This window comes from Gracilinanus agilis, chromosome 4 (genome assembly GCF_016433145.1).
Source record: "Gracilinanus agilis isolate LMUSP501 chromosome 4, AgileGrace, whole genome shotgun sequence".
Taxonomy (NCBI): Eukaryota; Metazoa; Chordata; class Mammalia; order Didelphimorphia; family Didelphidae; genus Gracilinanus; species Gracilinanus agilis.
Genome location: NC_058133.1, coordinates 391,527,212 through 391,541,879, shown reverse-complemented (window position 1 = coordinate 391,541,879; position 14,668 = coordinate 391,527,212). Strand labels below are relative to the sequence as shown.

Here is a 14,668-nt window from a genome sequence, read left to right as displayed (position 1 = left end):
CACTCTGATATTTATTTGATTTAGTGTGGGCTACCATTTACAGTTTAGACTAAATGTTTTGAACCTGAATGAACCATTTCAGTTGTTGATATAGTATTTTTATATACAAGTGTTCAGTAACTACTCTTTCATACGGGTAATGAAGATGATTTAAAAAAAAAAGCAGTGAAGCTACTGTTGCAATTCTACCCAATGGAGTGTTTTGACAACCCACAACAGATATTCCCTCAAATTAGCCCAATTCCTAGTGACAAGTGTCTTTGTAATTAAAGAGAAGCATAGATTAATGCTACATCACTCACAAGGCATTATAAAATAATTAGATTTCTCTTGTGCAAAAATTTTTTATCAAAGGCTGAAAATAGCTGCTTCCTAGGTTGTATTCTTGTTTACAACAAAATCATCAATTATTTTTACCAGCATCAACTTTTCAGGAGCATTCAAAACATTATCTTATTTCAGCAAACTCCATCTGTTCAGTAGAGACTTCTACCTAAGAAACCTAATTTTCTCTCAGTGGCTAATGGAGAAACTGTGCAGTTTAGGTATTACCACTAAAGACTATTAAATCATCTGTTAGAATGGATGAATGCTCACCAGGAAGAAAGATTTTCAAACTAGAAAGGGTAAAATAAAAAGAATCTAATTCTTTAAGGTTAGAAAAGGAGGGGGAGCCAAAGTGTGCTGTTATCGTCAGGCAAGAGTCTATATTTTGTCTTAAGAGGAATTAGGGACACTACTGGATATTTTTGAAAAGAGGACAGGGAGAGCACAATTTAGTTCAATCTGTGCCTTAGTAAGGCAATTCTGGCAGTTCTCTGGAATAGGATTGAGGGAACCAAGAGTTAGTAGACAAACCTAGAGTCTATTACTGGTTATGTGATACAATAGTCAAACTAATTAAAGTGACAAAGAGTCACTGAGAGGTGATGAGGACTTGAATTATGAGACAATTTTTTTCACATTGAGAACAGAATTGTTACTTTGTGAGATACTTTGATGAATATATACTATGTCCATCAGTCATTCACAACAGAATCTGGCATAACACTCTAATAACACTAACAATAAAGAACATAACTAGATGTGCACTGCTATTGATTTCATAATCAGTGGAGTTCTGGGGACTTCATAATGCACCCAGAAAACTCAACAACTTATTATCCCACCTGGTGGTAGGCTACACTCTTCTGGTCTTGACCATTCCCCTATGTATTCCCCACTTTTCTATGCTGTCTTCTCTCATTAGATGATAAGTGCAATGAGAGCAAGAATTGCCTTTCATTTTCATATTTTCAACTCTGGTGCTTAGCACAGTACCTGGCACAGAATAGACCTTTAATAAATGTTTACTGACTGGATGATCAATAAATAAGCATTTTGAAATGCCTCTTATGTGTTAGTTGCTGAAGATACACATATTTAAGTGACATAGTCCCTAACCTCAAGGAGAATATGATCTAAGAGAACTTGAAGTCAAATTAATTGTCCTTATAGTTTAAAGTAGTTTACTCTACTCTTACCTTTTTAAAAATTAGGTGGATATATTTGCTATTATTTAAACTTCTAATATATACCTCTCCTAATTTCTACATTCTTTCAAAGATAACTAATAATAGTTCAACAACTACATCTGCCACTTCTTTCAACTGAGTAGGTCTGGGTAGGACTGGGTAGGAGCCTCTCTATCTCCCAAATCATCTTTTTGTCAGAAAACTGCAGAAGTACACTTAAGACCTGAATAGCGCTGCTTTCTCTGGGTCTGTTGTTATCCCTTTCACCCAAAGCAGCAGTCCTAGCATTTTCTGTCATCTCTAGTATAATTAAATTGAACTCATTTTGAGCTATAGGATTACTGACACAATTTTTATAGGACCATTGCATCTTTGTAGTTATCGTCTATTCTTGCTTTCATCTTTTTTTACACTTTCAAAATCTAGTTGGTCAATGAGTTTACTGTCCATCTATGTGGTTTCTTTGATCAACTTCACCTTTTCATCATCAGAAATGTTTATTTTTAGTTTCATAATTTCATTTTTGAGTCCTAATTCCACAAGCGATGACTTTTCTCATAGAATTATAGGCCACAGAACCTATATTTAGCAAAGGTTTCAAAACTGAAAAGAAACACAGGTATCAATAACACAAGCTGCTACCATAAACTAGATGCCAAACATGCACTGCTGGAGTACATATGCAGCCTTCTTTCATCATCTCGATTCAGTTCAATAAACAATTGTTAAGTGACGAGGTACAAGAAACTATGCCAGGCATTGTAGATACAAAGTTAAAAAGTAAAAATCTCTGCCCTCAAGAAGCTTACTTTCTAGTGAGACGAACTGCACATGTCTAAAACTAAGGATATACAAAGTAAAGAGAGGAGTTGGGAGAAAGAGTATTATTAGTGAGAGGCTTAGGAATAGCCTCATCTAAATGTGGCACTTGAGAGCAAAGTTTTGAGAGGTGCTAAGAATTCCAGTTAATCAATGAAAGCATTTATTTCCAAGGTGTGACAATGAGGAGGTAGAAGAGTGCAAAACCAAAAAGGAAGGAACTGTATATGGGGTACAGCAAGTGGGTCGACTTGGCTGGAATGGAATCCTGGTGACTAACAGGAAAAGGAAAATCTAGAAAAAGAGGTGGGAGTCAGATTGTAGAGGGCAAATAGCAAAAAAAGGCCATTTGTATTTTTTTTTAAATGTTAGAAATGAGAGACTAAAAGCAGATGAACCATTTATGGAGGCTCCTGCAGTCATCAAGGATAAAATAGGTCAAGGTAATAAAGGTTTCAATTAGGGTGAGGCTTCGGGTAGAAAAAAAAATGGATAGAAGACATTTCATAGACGTAGAGTTAACAAGACTTAGTGCCCAGTTCTGATGAGGTGAAGGAATATGAATAATATTCAGTATAACTGAGGTTGGAAACCTGAGTAGTTAGAAGGACACTGAAAGAAATAGGAAAGTTAGGAAGAGGGATGTGTTTAAAATAAAGAAAATGGGCTTCATTTGGATTGTAGAATTTTAGATGCCTATGGAACTTCCAACTGGTGAAGCAAGAACTTGAAATCAGGAGAGAAATTAGGGCTGGTTAAAGAGATATATTTTTCATATTATATGTGTATATATTTGTGTGTGTGTGTGTGTATACACACACACACACACACACACACATATATACAAAAACACACATTGTTGTTTGAATAGAGATATGGACCCATGGAAAAACCTGATCTAGAGAGACTATAAAGGTGAAGTCAAACAAAAGCAGAATCAGAAGAAATTTCACAAAAACCCAGAGAGCAGATGGTATCCAGGTGAAGAGAGTTGTAAAACTAAGTGTTGAATGCTGTAAAAATCACTGCTAACCTTAGAAAGAATATTTTGAGTTAGGTGGTAGAGTTTGGAAGTCAAATAATAAAAGGTTGACAAGTGAGTGGGAGGTGAGAAAGCGGGGACAGTGAGTAAGCACAAATGCTTTTTCAAGGAGTTTGGCTTTGAAGAGAAGAAAGATACAAGAAAAGTGAGGGACTAGAGGAGTCAAAACCTGCTTTTTAAGCAGGGGTGACTGAAGGTCACAATGAGGATAAAGGTTTAGGGAAAATGAAGTAGAGGAAGAGAAGGGAGGATAAGAGGTAGTATATCCAAAAAGATGGGGCTTATGAGTGATGAATAAGTGTTCTGAAAAGAAAGCTGAAAGTTAGCTCTGCCATGAACTATCTGACTTTGGGTAGACAAGTCATAACCTTTATCTCATAACCTCATCTATAAAATTAGAGGGTTAAAATAAGTGTTTTCCTGAAATATATTCTGGCTATGATATTTCATAATTTTAGTATTAGAAGCAGCAAGGCATATTGCATAGAGAGTAGTCAGGAAGATCTGGCTAAAGTCTTGCCTCTGACATGTACTGAGGGTGATACTGGACAATGCTTTTAACCTCATTGTTGGTTTAAGGTCCCCTGTTCCCTGACTCCCAACTCTTACAAGAGCATTGTAGTAGAAAGAGTTTCTTATAAATCAATGAAATCACAAGTTGAGTCTCCTCCAAAATACTGCTACTAAATATTTCTTAATATCTATAGAATGCTTTTCACTATAAAAGCTCAATACATTTTTTGGTGAAACTATACTTTATTCATTTTTTCTGTTCTTTTGGTAGTGTGAAGTTCCACTTTTCAGATACAGAACCTGTATTGATTATGAGAGTAAAGTGACAGAATATTATATCTTGATATTCACTTCTCTAAACAGATTAATTGAACCCATGGCAGTAAACTTAAGTTATTGAATTAGATAATTTTCAATTCAATAAGACTTTATTCACTTTCAGAAGGAAAAATGAAAATGATTCTGAGTTTATTTGTCTATTTCTAAAGCATTAGCTAATATTTATATTACATAGTGAGTATATAGCACTTCGCATATTGCTTTCTCATTTTCTCCCCCATTTCAATTAGTTGAAGTAGGTATTAAAAAGTATTATTAACCCCATTTTGTATATGAGGAAACTAAGGCTCACATCTGAGAAAAGTTACTTGACCAAAGACACACACCTATTAAGTATCTATGGTCCAGTGCTTTGAGTCACCTCAAGATGCCTAAGGTTAGAGGTTCTTAAAATAAAAGTAGAAGAAAGAAGAAAAGCCAAGGCATGGCAGAACTGAAGAAGCAAATATAAAACTTCATCTCTAACCAGATAAACGATTTTTTAAAAACTATGAAGTCCAAGTTACGGACAAAAGGCTTGCCTCCTGATACCAACCACTATAAAAAACAAACAACAAAACTTGAAAAATAATTAAATAGGCATATATTCCTCAGTTTACACTAAATTTTGGCTCTACAAAGCATAAGACTTTATAAAAAAATTAGTATAGACAAAACTATACTTTTCAAATTTACTAGCTATTTCCATTAGAAGCCTCAGCCAAGCATTTTGTTTAAGTTTTTACATAAACAAGTGATGTTATAATTTCGATCAGCCATTCTTGGTCCAATTTTACATACTTAGATTATCTGGGGCAATAAGTTAGCTATTCTTTAGGATATCAAACTTTTTAAAGTAAGTAGCTTAATGATAATACTGACCAAGAATATTTTATTCTCTATGCAAAAAAGGTCTGTTTTACTATGGCTAAAGATAGATAAAGAATAAGACCATAAGAAACTATTTATTTTGCTAAAGGGTGGCATTATATTTTCTCTTCACCAAATGTATGACAATCAATAGAAAATATTATTTCAATAACTATTGTAGACTGCCACACTGAGCTTTGTTGGCCTCCTTTTTCTAAGAAATAAATATCTCTTCCCTCTCTCTACTCAAACCATCTGCCATGAGTGATAACCAGATGCCTGTGTAAGGCAATAGGGAATACCAGTACTATTCAACTCCTTAAAATGGAGTGACACTTCAGAATTAATATTAAAAAACAAAACATTTCTGAGGCTCATCCACTCACCACCTAAAACACAATTATTAGAAATATACATTCACCATTTCTTGTCTAAACATAATTCAAAGATGGTTTTGATGAATCAAAACTTAAGTTTTCTGAATGAAACAGATATGCCTAAGACATATCAAGCAAAAATGTAAAATTCATTGGTCTCATCATGAAAAAAAATGTGAAAAAGCAAATCCTAATTCTAAGGGACCATCTTAGTAATGAGAAAAGAATTTTACTCATTTTCATATATTATGAGTGATCACCTTGGTGGAAAAAGATGAAGAAGCAAAGCTCTCAATCAGCAAAAACACATAGCTGTCTCTTCTCTCAAAGAAAGAACCGACAACAGTTGACCACAGATATCACATCAAAATTGTCCCTGATACATCATCTGTTTTATAATGTTCTCTCTGGGTCACTTCTTTCACCATGTAATGTTCTTCAAAATTGCCAGACCAATTTGCAGTATGCCTATCACAAGAAACACAAAAAACATATTTTCACTTAGTGACATGACAAGATTTGTATATGTCTAAAAGTTCGCTGTCACAAATTATATTCTACAGCAGAACATCTTTGCAGCCATATAAGGACTGAAAGGTATAAAACATACAAGCTTCCACTATGATTGCTTGTTGATTATAAAAAAATCTTTTGACTGGGTAAAGCAAAGTACCCAATTAGAGTCTCTTGCCCAATAAGATATCTCCCATTCATATCTCAAAATCATACAAAATGCCTTGAAAGATATAACAAACATATTTTTGTTCACTTATCATCTGATCAATAATATCAAATAAAGTATAAAACAAGGAGGCATACATTTGACAAAGGTGTTTACCAGGAAGTCAAAATCAAAAGATTCCTTATAAATAAAATGTCTTCTAATTGCTCCTTTTGTTGGATAGCTTTGTGGTGATGCATTAAGACTTGAAACATAACAAAAGCCTAAATAAGATCCATATTTACTCAAGAGTTAGTTTAACCATCCACACAGAAAGAGAAGGGGTTATTTTTCAAACTATGTTAGGTAGACAATGTGGAAGTGCTAGTCCATCAGCACATATATCCTAGACAAAAGCTATATGTATATTGATTATGATATCTTGGAATCACTTTCCCAGGAAAAAGTACTACTCCTCAGAATTCCAAAGTAGTAGTCAAAGGATAAAGATGGGACACTTGGCCTTAATTCATTCTTCTGCACAAAATGTTAAAGAAAAAAACTGTTCATTTCAACTGAGTACTATCTACCTTCCTACAGAATAAGACCATGCCTTTACATTTTATTATATATGTAATAAAAATCAAAGATCCCTTTTCATAGCTTACCTCTTAATTATGTCTGTATCCAAATTCCTTCCAAACACCTTTCCCTTCTGAGACCCCTTCCAACTCTAAATCTATGATGCCTTGACATTACATCCAAGTCTAAACAGTCTCCTCAGAAACTCATGTCACACTTTAAACAATTATCATCTTAAATAACCCAGAAAAACATTCATTCAACAGAAATGTATCAAATGCCACAATGCAAAACAGTATGCAAAGTACAGGAAAGAACCCCAAAGATTATGAACACAAGATTCCTATTTTCAAAGACTTACTGTAAGAAGTGTTAAAACCTCTATAAAGACAGTGTTCAAAGTGTAAAGTTGTATATTATCTATTCATGTTTTGTTAGTCACATCCATTTTTTCCCTTCCTCTCTCACAAATGTTTATAAACTTCAAAAAAGAAACATCTTTTACTAAAAACTTGCATAACACCTGGCAGAATGCTAAGCACATGACAAATCTGAATGAAGAATAATCTTGAGATATTTTAGGTTTTTTAAATTTGGTATATATAATAAGTATGTGCTTATATAATGTATGTAGCATACATACATTAAAAATAGTTGAGTTCCAAGTTGTTTCTCTCCCTCCCTCTAACCTTGCACTAGAAAAGACCAGCATATGACGCAAATATATATATGAAACTATACAATATCTAGTTCCGTTATCAGTTCTTTCTCTAGAGGTAGATAGCATCTTCCTTTATATGTTGGGATATTCTTGATAATCACTCTAAAACAAATGTTACACTAAAACTACATTTTCAAAGCACAGCAGGTACCAATCTGAGATACTGTTCTGACAACATTCCACTGTAAATCCTTTTATTTTTATCACAGTTAAAGACTATTTTAGATTTAATAATTGTATAAACTCTCTCGGTGGGCAATTATTGTCCTATAATTTAGAAAAAGTTATCTTGCACTCAGTCAGAAGCTATATTACATAATATGTTAAAGACATAATACACCACTTTCAAAAGTAGCTCTACTTAGAAAACAGGTTTAGATGTCATATAAACTTTATATATCTATTTTTCACTACTTAAATTCTGCCTACATAATGAATTTAAGTACCCATTCAAATAATTTTCAGGCATCAAACTTCCACATATCCCAATTTATGATCAAATATTAAGCTATCCATAGCAGCTTCGAGGTGACACTAATGAAACCATTTTAAATTTTCCAAGATTTGGCAAAACAATTTGAGTCAAATGATAAAAGGCAAAGTGGTCTGAAAAATTTACTTGTGTTAGAATCTGGACCATTTAAGAATGTATGTCACTAAGTAAACTTACATTTGAGAATCTGGGGGAAATTAATTCTTGAAAATGAGTATCATAGAATGAAGCTATAACTGTTAGAATAGACATTTTATTCTGGAAGACGACACAGTTTTTCTTTTTTCCGATACTATTTTTAAAAATAGGATAGTTTGCTAAAATGTTTAATATTAATATTTCCTAAGATTTTTACATCATCTTTTCTGGAAGAACTTGAAAGTATTTTTAATATACTATTTCAGCCTAATGGTGAAGTGGATAGGTCTAAATGATCTATAATTTATAGCTGAAGAAACTAATGAAATGATAATAGCTAGCATTTAAATGCTTTAAGGTTTTCAAAGTGCTTTACAAATATTATCTCATTTTATCTTTACAACAACTCTGGGCAGTAGGTGCCAAAAGACCTATCTACAACCACACAAAATTAAGGCATTTAGCTCCCCTATTTGCCAGTATGACATTCTACTCTGCTAAATAGCTAAAGTTATTCAGAATAAGGATGACATTAAAATTGTAAAAATTTAAAAGAAGCCCTACCTCCAGAAGTTTACTAAATATGAGGAAAAGTACAGGAAGGTATCTTGTACAGTTACTTCCATCAAAGACAATGTGTTCCAGTAGAAGTCATTTTTCATAATCAGAACTAGATATAATACAGAAGTGTTATAAAGATGCTTTCCAGGACTGAAGATAAAAAGAGGTTGTGATAAAAATCATTCATTTCCAACAATAACATAGTTAAATGTACACGAAGCGAGCGAGCTCTCTCTCTAGCTTGCTTGCTCTCTCTCTCTCTCTCTCTCTCTCTCTCTCTCACCCCCACCCTAAATGTATCTCTTAAAGTCTTGGTATAAAAGTAGGGGATGCTGAACATTGAGTTACTATATTGGATATATAGGAGATTGACTTTACTACTTTATCACCTGCTAGCTAGGGCCTAAATTTCCTTAAAGTCTCCTTCTCCACTACCACTTCCCAACTCCCTCTTCCCACTTTTCACAATTAATTAGAGATAAAAGGCTTAACACTTTAATGTGAATGACTTAGGCAATCATTCAATCCACAAGCATTCAATCCACAAGTATAAATGGCTCGTTTTGCTAAGCAAATGAGAAAAGGAGAGTAAGATAAATGGCTAAGGAAGGTGTTGCTACCAGAGGACAAAGCAAACAGAAAAATAGAATAGGAATAGTGAAGACATACTTTGAAGACTTCCCAATTTTGCCTAGGTTTGGCTCTGTGTACCTTCAAGTTGACTGATAAATATATACAAGTGTTGCAGTGAGTTCATGCAGCTGCAAACACAGGCAGTTCTGCCTCCATGATTTCTGAAGATTCTGTTTGTTTTTAACTGTATAAAGAAGCTTTGTTTCCAAAAGATTTACTAATAGTATCACTGTACCCCATATATGAGGCCTTTTCATTATATTCAGAAAGTCTTTTTTTAGTCACTCAGTGGTTCTGAGTAAGTGTAAAACTAAAACCACTGGGCAATTTATGATGTGAGGCCAAGATAGAAAGCCAAGAATTAATGAGTAGGACATCTGTATTTATTTGTATGAATTATGGACCAATTTAGATACCCAGAAAATGCGTTATACAGAGGTAGATAAGCTGCCATTTTCTCAAATCTTTAGTTTACACTTGTCACTTACTCCAGGTTGGCTGCATTTTAACTTCTGTGTAGCCTAGACTCATCTCTACTTCTTTGCCATTCATTTTTCTAACTTCTTGAAGTTTATCTTCTGCCTCTTTCTTTAGAATTACTGTTTTAAAAGGTCACCAATACTTCCCCCCACCCTCCTTAATTCATCAGTTCCAATGGGTTTTGCCTGCTCCTCTTCCTTCTCCAATTCTTTGAAGTGTTCCATATTGCTAATCACTTTTGAAGCTTCCTGTACCCCATACTTCTCCAATTTCAGATTATCTCTATTATCCATTACTCTTCCTTTTCCCCAAGGCTCTGTTTCCATCCCTCATCTGTCCTCTCCCTATATGGTCTTGGTCACCTAAATCATTCTTGAAACATGATTTTAGTTCAAATTGAGGAGTGGCCATGGAGATAACAATTGTGAAATAATGGCAACTGAGTGCTTTATTCTCAACTAGATCTCTCACTGGAGGCTCAAATTCAACATTTCTAAAACCTGTGCCTGGAACCAGTCCTCAAGACTAAAGAATCTGGAAGGAAGCTTCTGGACTATCTAGTCAAGCCCTTTGCATAGATTTCTCTATTTCTATTCTTTAAGGCTCTTCAATTAAAAGTGTTTTTTTTTTTTTCATTCCCAAAATCCAATCAGTTGCCAGTGAAATCTTGACAGATTAGTCTCATCCATACAGTTCTAACTGTCTGATGGCCTCAGCCTAATCCTTGCTTAGACTTCTGTTCTAGCTCTTGGCACCTTTCTTTGGATTCTGGACTCTAATTTACTTAACTTTAAATCTTCTAAATTTTCATTTCATTCTTAATATCTAGACTTTAAGTCTTTTTTATTCTGATAGAAGAGAAATTAATACTGCATCTTCTGGTTCTGACTCTGCCTTTGTCATTATTACTCTGGTCTCCAATTTGTGGAGGCCACATGGTCTTGCTTTCTCTGACATTGGCTTGTCTTTTCTTCACTCCATTCTGCATACTAGGTCTGAACCTTTTTTTGTTGTTGTTGTTGTTTTTACATTTTTAAACCCTTAACTTCTGTGTATTGGTTCCTAGGTGGAAGAGTGGTAAGGTGGGCAATGGGGGTCAAGTGACTTGCCCAGGGTCACACAGGGAGGAAGTGTCTGAGGCCGAATTTGAACCTAGGACCTCCCATCTCTAGGCCTGGCTCTCAATCCACTGAGCCACCCAGCTGCCCCCAAGGTCTGAACTTTTTGAAAGCTATGGTTAAAAAGAGATTAATTAAGGATCCTTATAGGCTTTGGCAGGGGGTGGGGGATGGATCTGATTATTGAAAGCTTTTTTATTAAAGCTAACTTTTTAAATGTGATCTCTTAAATCCTCATCATATATAAAATAGGAAGATTAAAAGGAATAATGTTCTTTTATTAAACAAACATTTATTAAGCAATTATGTACAAAGCAGAATTCAACTCATTAATTTATTAAGCATTCATTGTATGCAAAACACTATAATAGGCACTGGTAAGAAAAGAAAATTAAGAAGGTCACTGCCTGCTACAAGCTTACGTGCAGTAGGGAGGACGAAAGATACACACATTTGCAATACAAATCAAACATTTATTAGCATCTTATGAGCAAGACAGTAAGTATAAAATAACTACTATGCAGAATAGAATAGACACTTAAGAGTTAATATTAAAATACAAAGTATTATTTGGAGTTTGAGGAAGTACAGATAATTTTTGATTTGAGGTAAGATTAGGACTCCATGAAGGAGATAGTATCTAAGCTGGGCCTTGATTTCTAGAGTAGTTAGAATTTTTAAAACAAACCAGCAAAACCAGATGATACAGAGAAAGGTATCTGGTATAGTCAATGAATGAGATCAGCAAAGGTACAAATGGAGAGAAAGATGTGTTGTGTTGTGGATAATGAGTAGTCAGGTTTAGCTATAACATTAGAGATTCAGCTGGTTAAGGCACCAATATTCAAGGAATATTGAATTCAGGATAAGTTTGAATTTTATTCTGTAGGCAATAAAGAGCCACTGAATGATTCTGAGTAGGGACATGCAATATAAAGATTTGGGCATAAAGACAATCTAGCAGGGCTAGAAGGACGGAATGGAGGGGCAGAATGCCTGCTACTATAGTATTCCAAATGGATGGTAATACAGACCTGTTGGCAGCAGGAATAGAAATAAGGGATTAAAAATAAGGGATCAGAACTAAAAAAGTTTGAAATGGATGACTATGTAAATAACACGAATTGGCAAATCCAAAGAACCTGGGGTTCAATATCTCAAGTTATTCAATCTCTCTGGGCCTCAGTTTCCTCATCTATAAGATGAAAGGTTTGAACTAAGTGATCTCTTCGGGTCTGTCAATTCTATCTCTTAGAATGTCTCTGTCTATTCCAATCCTTTCCATTTCAACTGCCACCTTTCTAATTTACTCTCATTTCCTCTCAGCAGGCATATTGTGAAAGCCTCTGAATTGGTCTCATTGCTTTCACTTTTTTCCTCTTCCATTTCATTTTATTCATCTCTATCCATACACTTCATAGAGTATAGCTCCAATTATATTAATTTTGAATTTTTAAAATCCCCAACGCCTATCACAATGGCTAGCAAATAGTAAATGCTTAATGAATATTTATTAACTGCATGTTGAATGACTGACTATTCTGTACCACATTAAATCCAAATTCCTTAGCTTTGAATTTATATTCCCTTCACAATCTGGCCCTAATGTACCCTCTAAGCCTATCTGCTACCACTTCTTCTATCCAAACAGAACTATTCAATATTTCCTGAAAACATTCCTCCTCCCAGCTTTTTGTTTCCTCTACCAGGAATGTCTTCTCCCAAAATAACTCATATTTGCATAATGCTTTAAAATTGTCAAAGAAATTTCAAGTATATTTTCATTTGATAATTAGAGCAAATGATATGGACCCTGAGTTTCAAAAATCTTCAAGTGACTTACCCAATCAATGATCCACTGATCCCACTGATCCAGTGATCTTTCAAACACCATCTTCAATGCTACATCCTTCATTAAGCCTCTCCTCATTCTACCTGTCTCCCATTAGGATTTGATCCATTACTTCTCTGAATTCCTATAGTATTGATTTACCTCTCCAGTGGTACATGTGCTTGTATTCCTCCTATTCATTATAACATCCTCAAAGTTAAGCCTTTGATTTACTCATTTTTGTAACTTGTAGCATCTAACACATATTGTAAGCACTCAAATATTTGTCATTAAAATAATAATAACAATAACAATAATAATAATAAATTCCATTAGAAACCTCCCACCCTAACAATCTTCTCCTTCATCTTGAACCACAAACCTCATGTCACTCCCACCTTATCCTCTACCGACATGCCCACAGAGTTTGGGCAGTCTCAGTATCTTTTGGACAATGTTACAGTTAACGTAGCAGTCCGTAAAATGTGGGTCAAACACAATTGTGATAGATATAATAATGTGGAGGCAGGAAGAAAGCTGGCAGATGCAAATCAAGTTAGGAGTGGAAATGAATTACTCCTTTCTTCGAAGTTCTTAGCACAGTGCCTGACGCATAGTAGGCATTTAATAAATGTTAGCTGACATTCCCATAGTTCTTGGTCTCTAATACTAACAACCCCTCATCCAGAACTCATTTTATCTCCCTCATTTCTCAAATTTCTCCTCTTCAGGATGATTGGGGGAAATTTTTTTAAAGCTGATCAAGTGCCAAATGAGAGCCCTAGTGGGGTAGGTATCCCAAGGAATAAGCAATGTCATATTTTGGCAGCTCCCCACTTCCTCCCAAGGATCACTCTCCTACCCCTCAACCTCAGACAAGTTTCCTGGGAGACAATGGGACCCAGTTTCCCCTCCACCTATCCTCCAGTTTGGCATCTTGGATGAGCCCCTCTTCTTCCTCTGAGAGTGTAAACTCCCCATAAGCCGGGACAGGGGCCCTATATGCTTCCCATTCTCTCCAACATGGACCGACACGTTAAACCGCCCTACACCGGACACCCTAACCCTAACAATCCTCTCTTCACCGCACCCTCACCTCATTCCAATTCCCATCGCTGCCCCCCCCCCAACCCCCTTTTCTCCAGTCTAATTCATATCTCCACAGGCGCTGCCTGGATAAAGCCCGTCTAGAGGAGTTAACTGTCATCCCCCTATCCATCGCTGGAATAACCGTAGTCGGGATGAAGACCCCCCGACCCGCAATCTGCCCTTGTATAAGTTGCAGTCTGAATGGGGGAACCCCCCCACAAACACACCCAGTCTACTCCCGGATAAGCCGCAGCCTAGACGAGGACCTCCCCCCATCTACCACTGTAGTCTGTATATACTGTAATCTGGCTGGATATCTCCCATCTATTCCCGAATAAACCGAATCCTGGACGGGGACTATACCCACCCACTCCTATCTCCCCCAGATAAACTATATTCTGGATGGGGACTACTCCCCTCCCCCCATTCACGGTCTCCGATTGCCCCAGAGTAGGGCCCGGGCCGATCTTTCCTTCCGCCCCGCCCGGGCCGAGGACCTTCCCCGCCCTCCTCCGGGGAACCCTCTGCCCCCGGGAACTCCCTCAGGTAGGGCCCCGGGGCTGCCGTTACCGAGGGGGAAGGAGGAGGCGGCGGCAGTGCGGCTGGTGGTGGTGGCGACGGCGGAGCAGCAGCAGCAGCAGCAGCAGGAGGCGGCGGCGCTGCCCAGTCTCCATGGAACTCCCGCCCCGGCTCGTTGCTAGGAGCCCCCGCGGCCCCGGCTCTGTCGCTCGCGCTTTGTTGTTCCGGGTCCGAGGCCGCAGCCGCTTCCCTGCGACAATAAACAGCACAAAACGCGGCGGACGGGGGGGTGGGGATGGGGGTATGGCATAGAGAACGCGCTGGGCCAGAGCGCCCCCCGAGAGGTAAGCTGCAAAGCCACCCTAGCCGGTCATTTCCGGTTTCCACTG

The 14,668-nt window shown here is 36.7% G+C and overlaps 1 protein-coding gene across 1 annotated transcript in view; it reads right to left on the bottom strand.

Annotated features, from left to right (window-relative positions):
• Window positions 1-14,382, bottom strand: part of TBPL1 (TATA-box binding protein like 1) — a 34,404-nt gene extending 20,022 nt beyond the window's left edge. Inside the window, exon 1 of the mRNA XM_044677023.1 lies at window positions 14,331-14,382. The gene's annotated coding sequence lies outside the window, so the exon portion shown is untranslated. The remainder of the gene's footprint in view (window positions 1-14,330) is intronic.
• Between the last annotated feature and the right edge of the window lie 286 nt (window positions 14,383-14,668).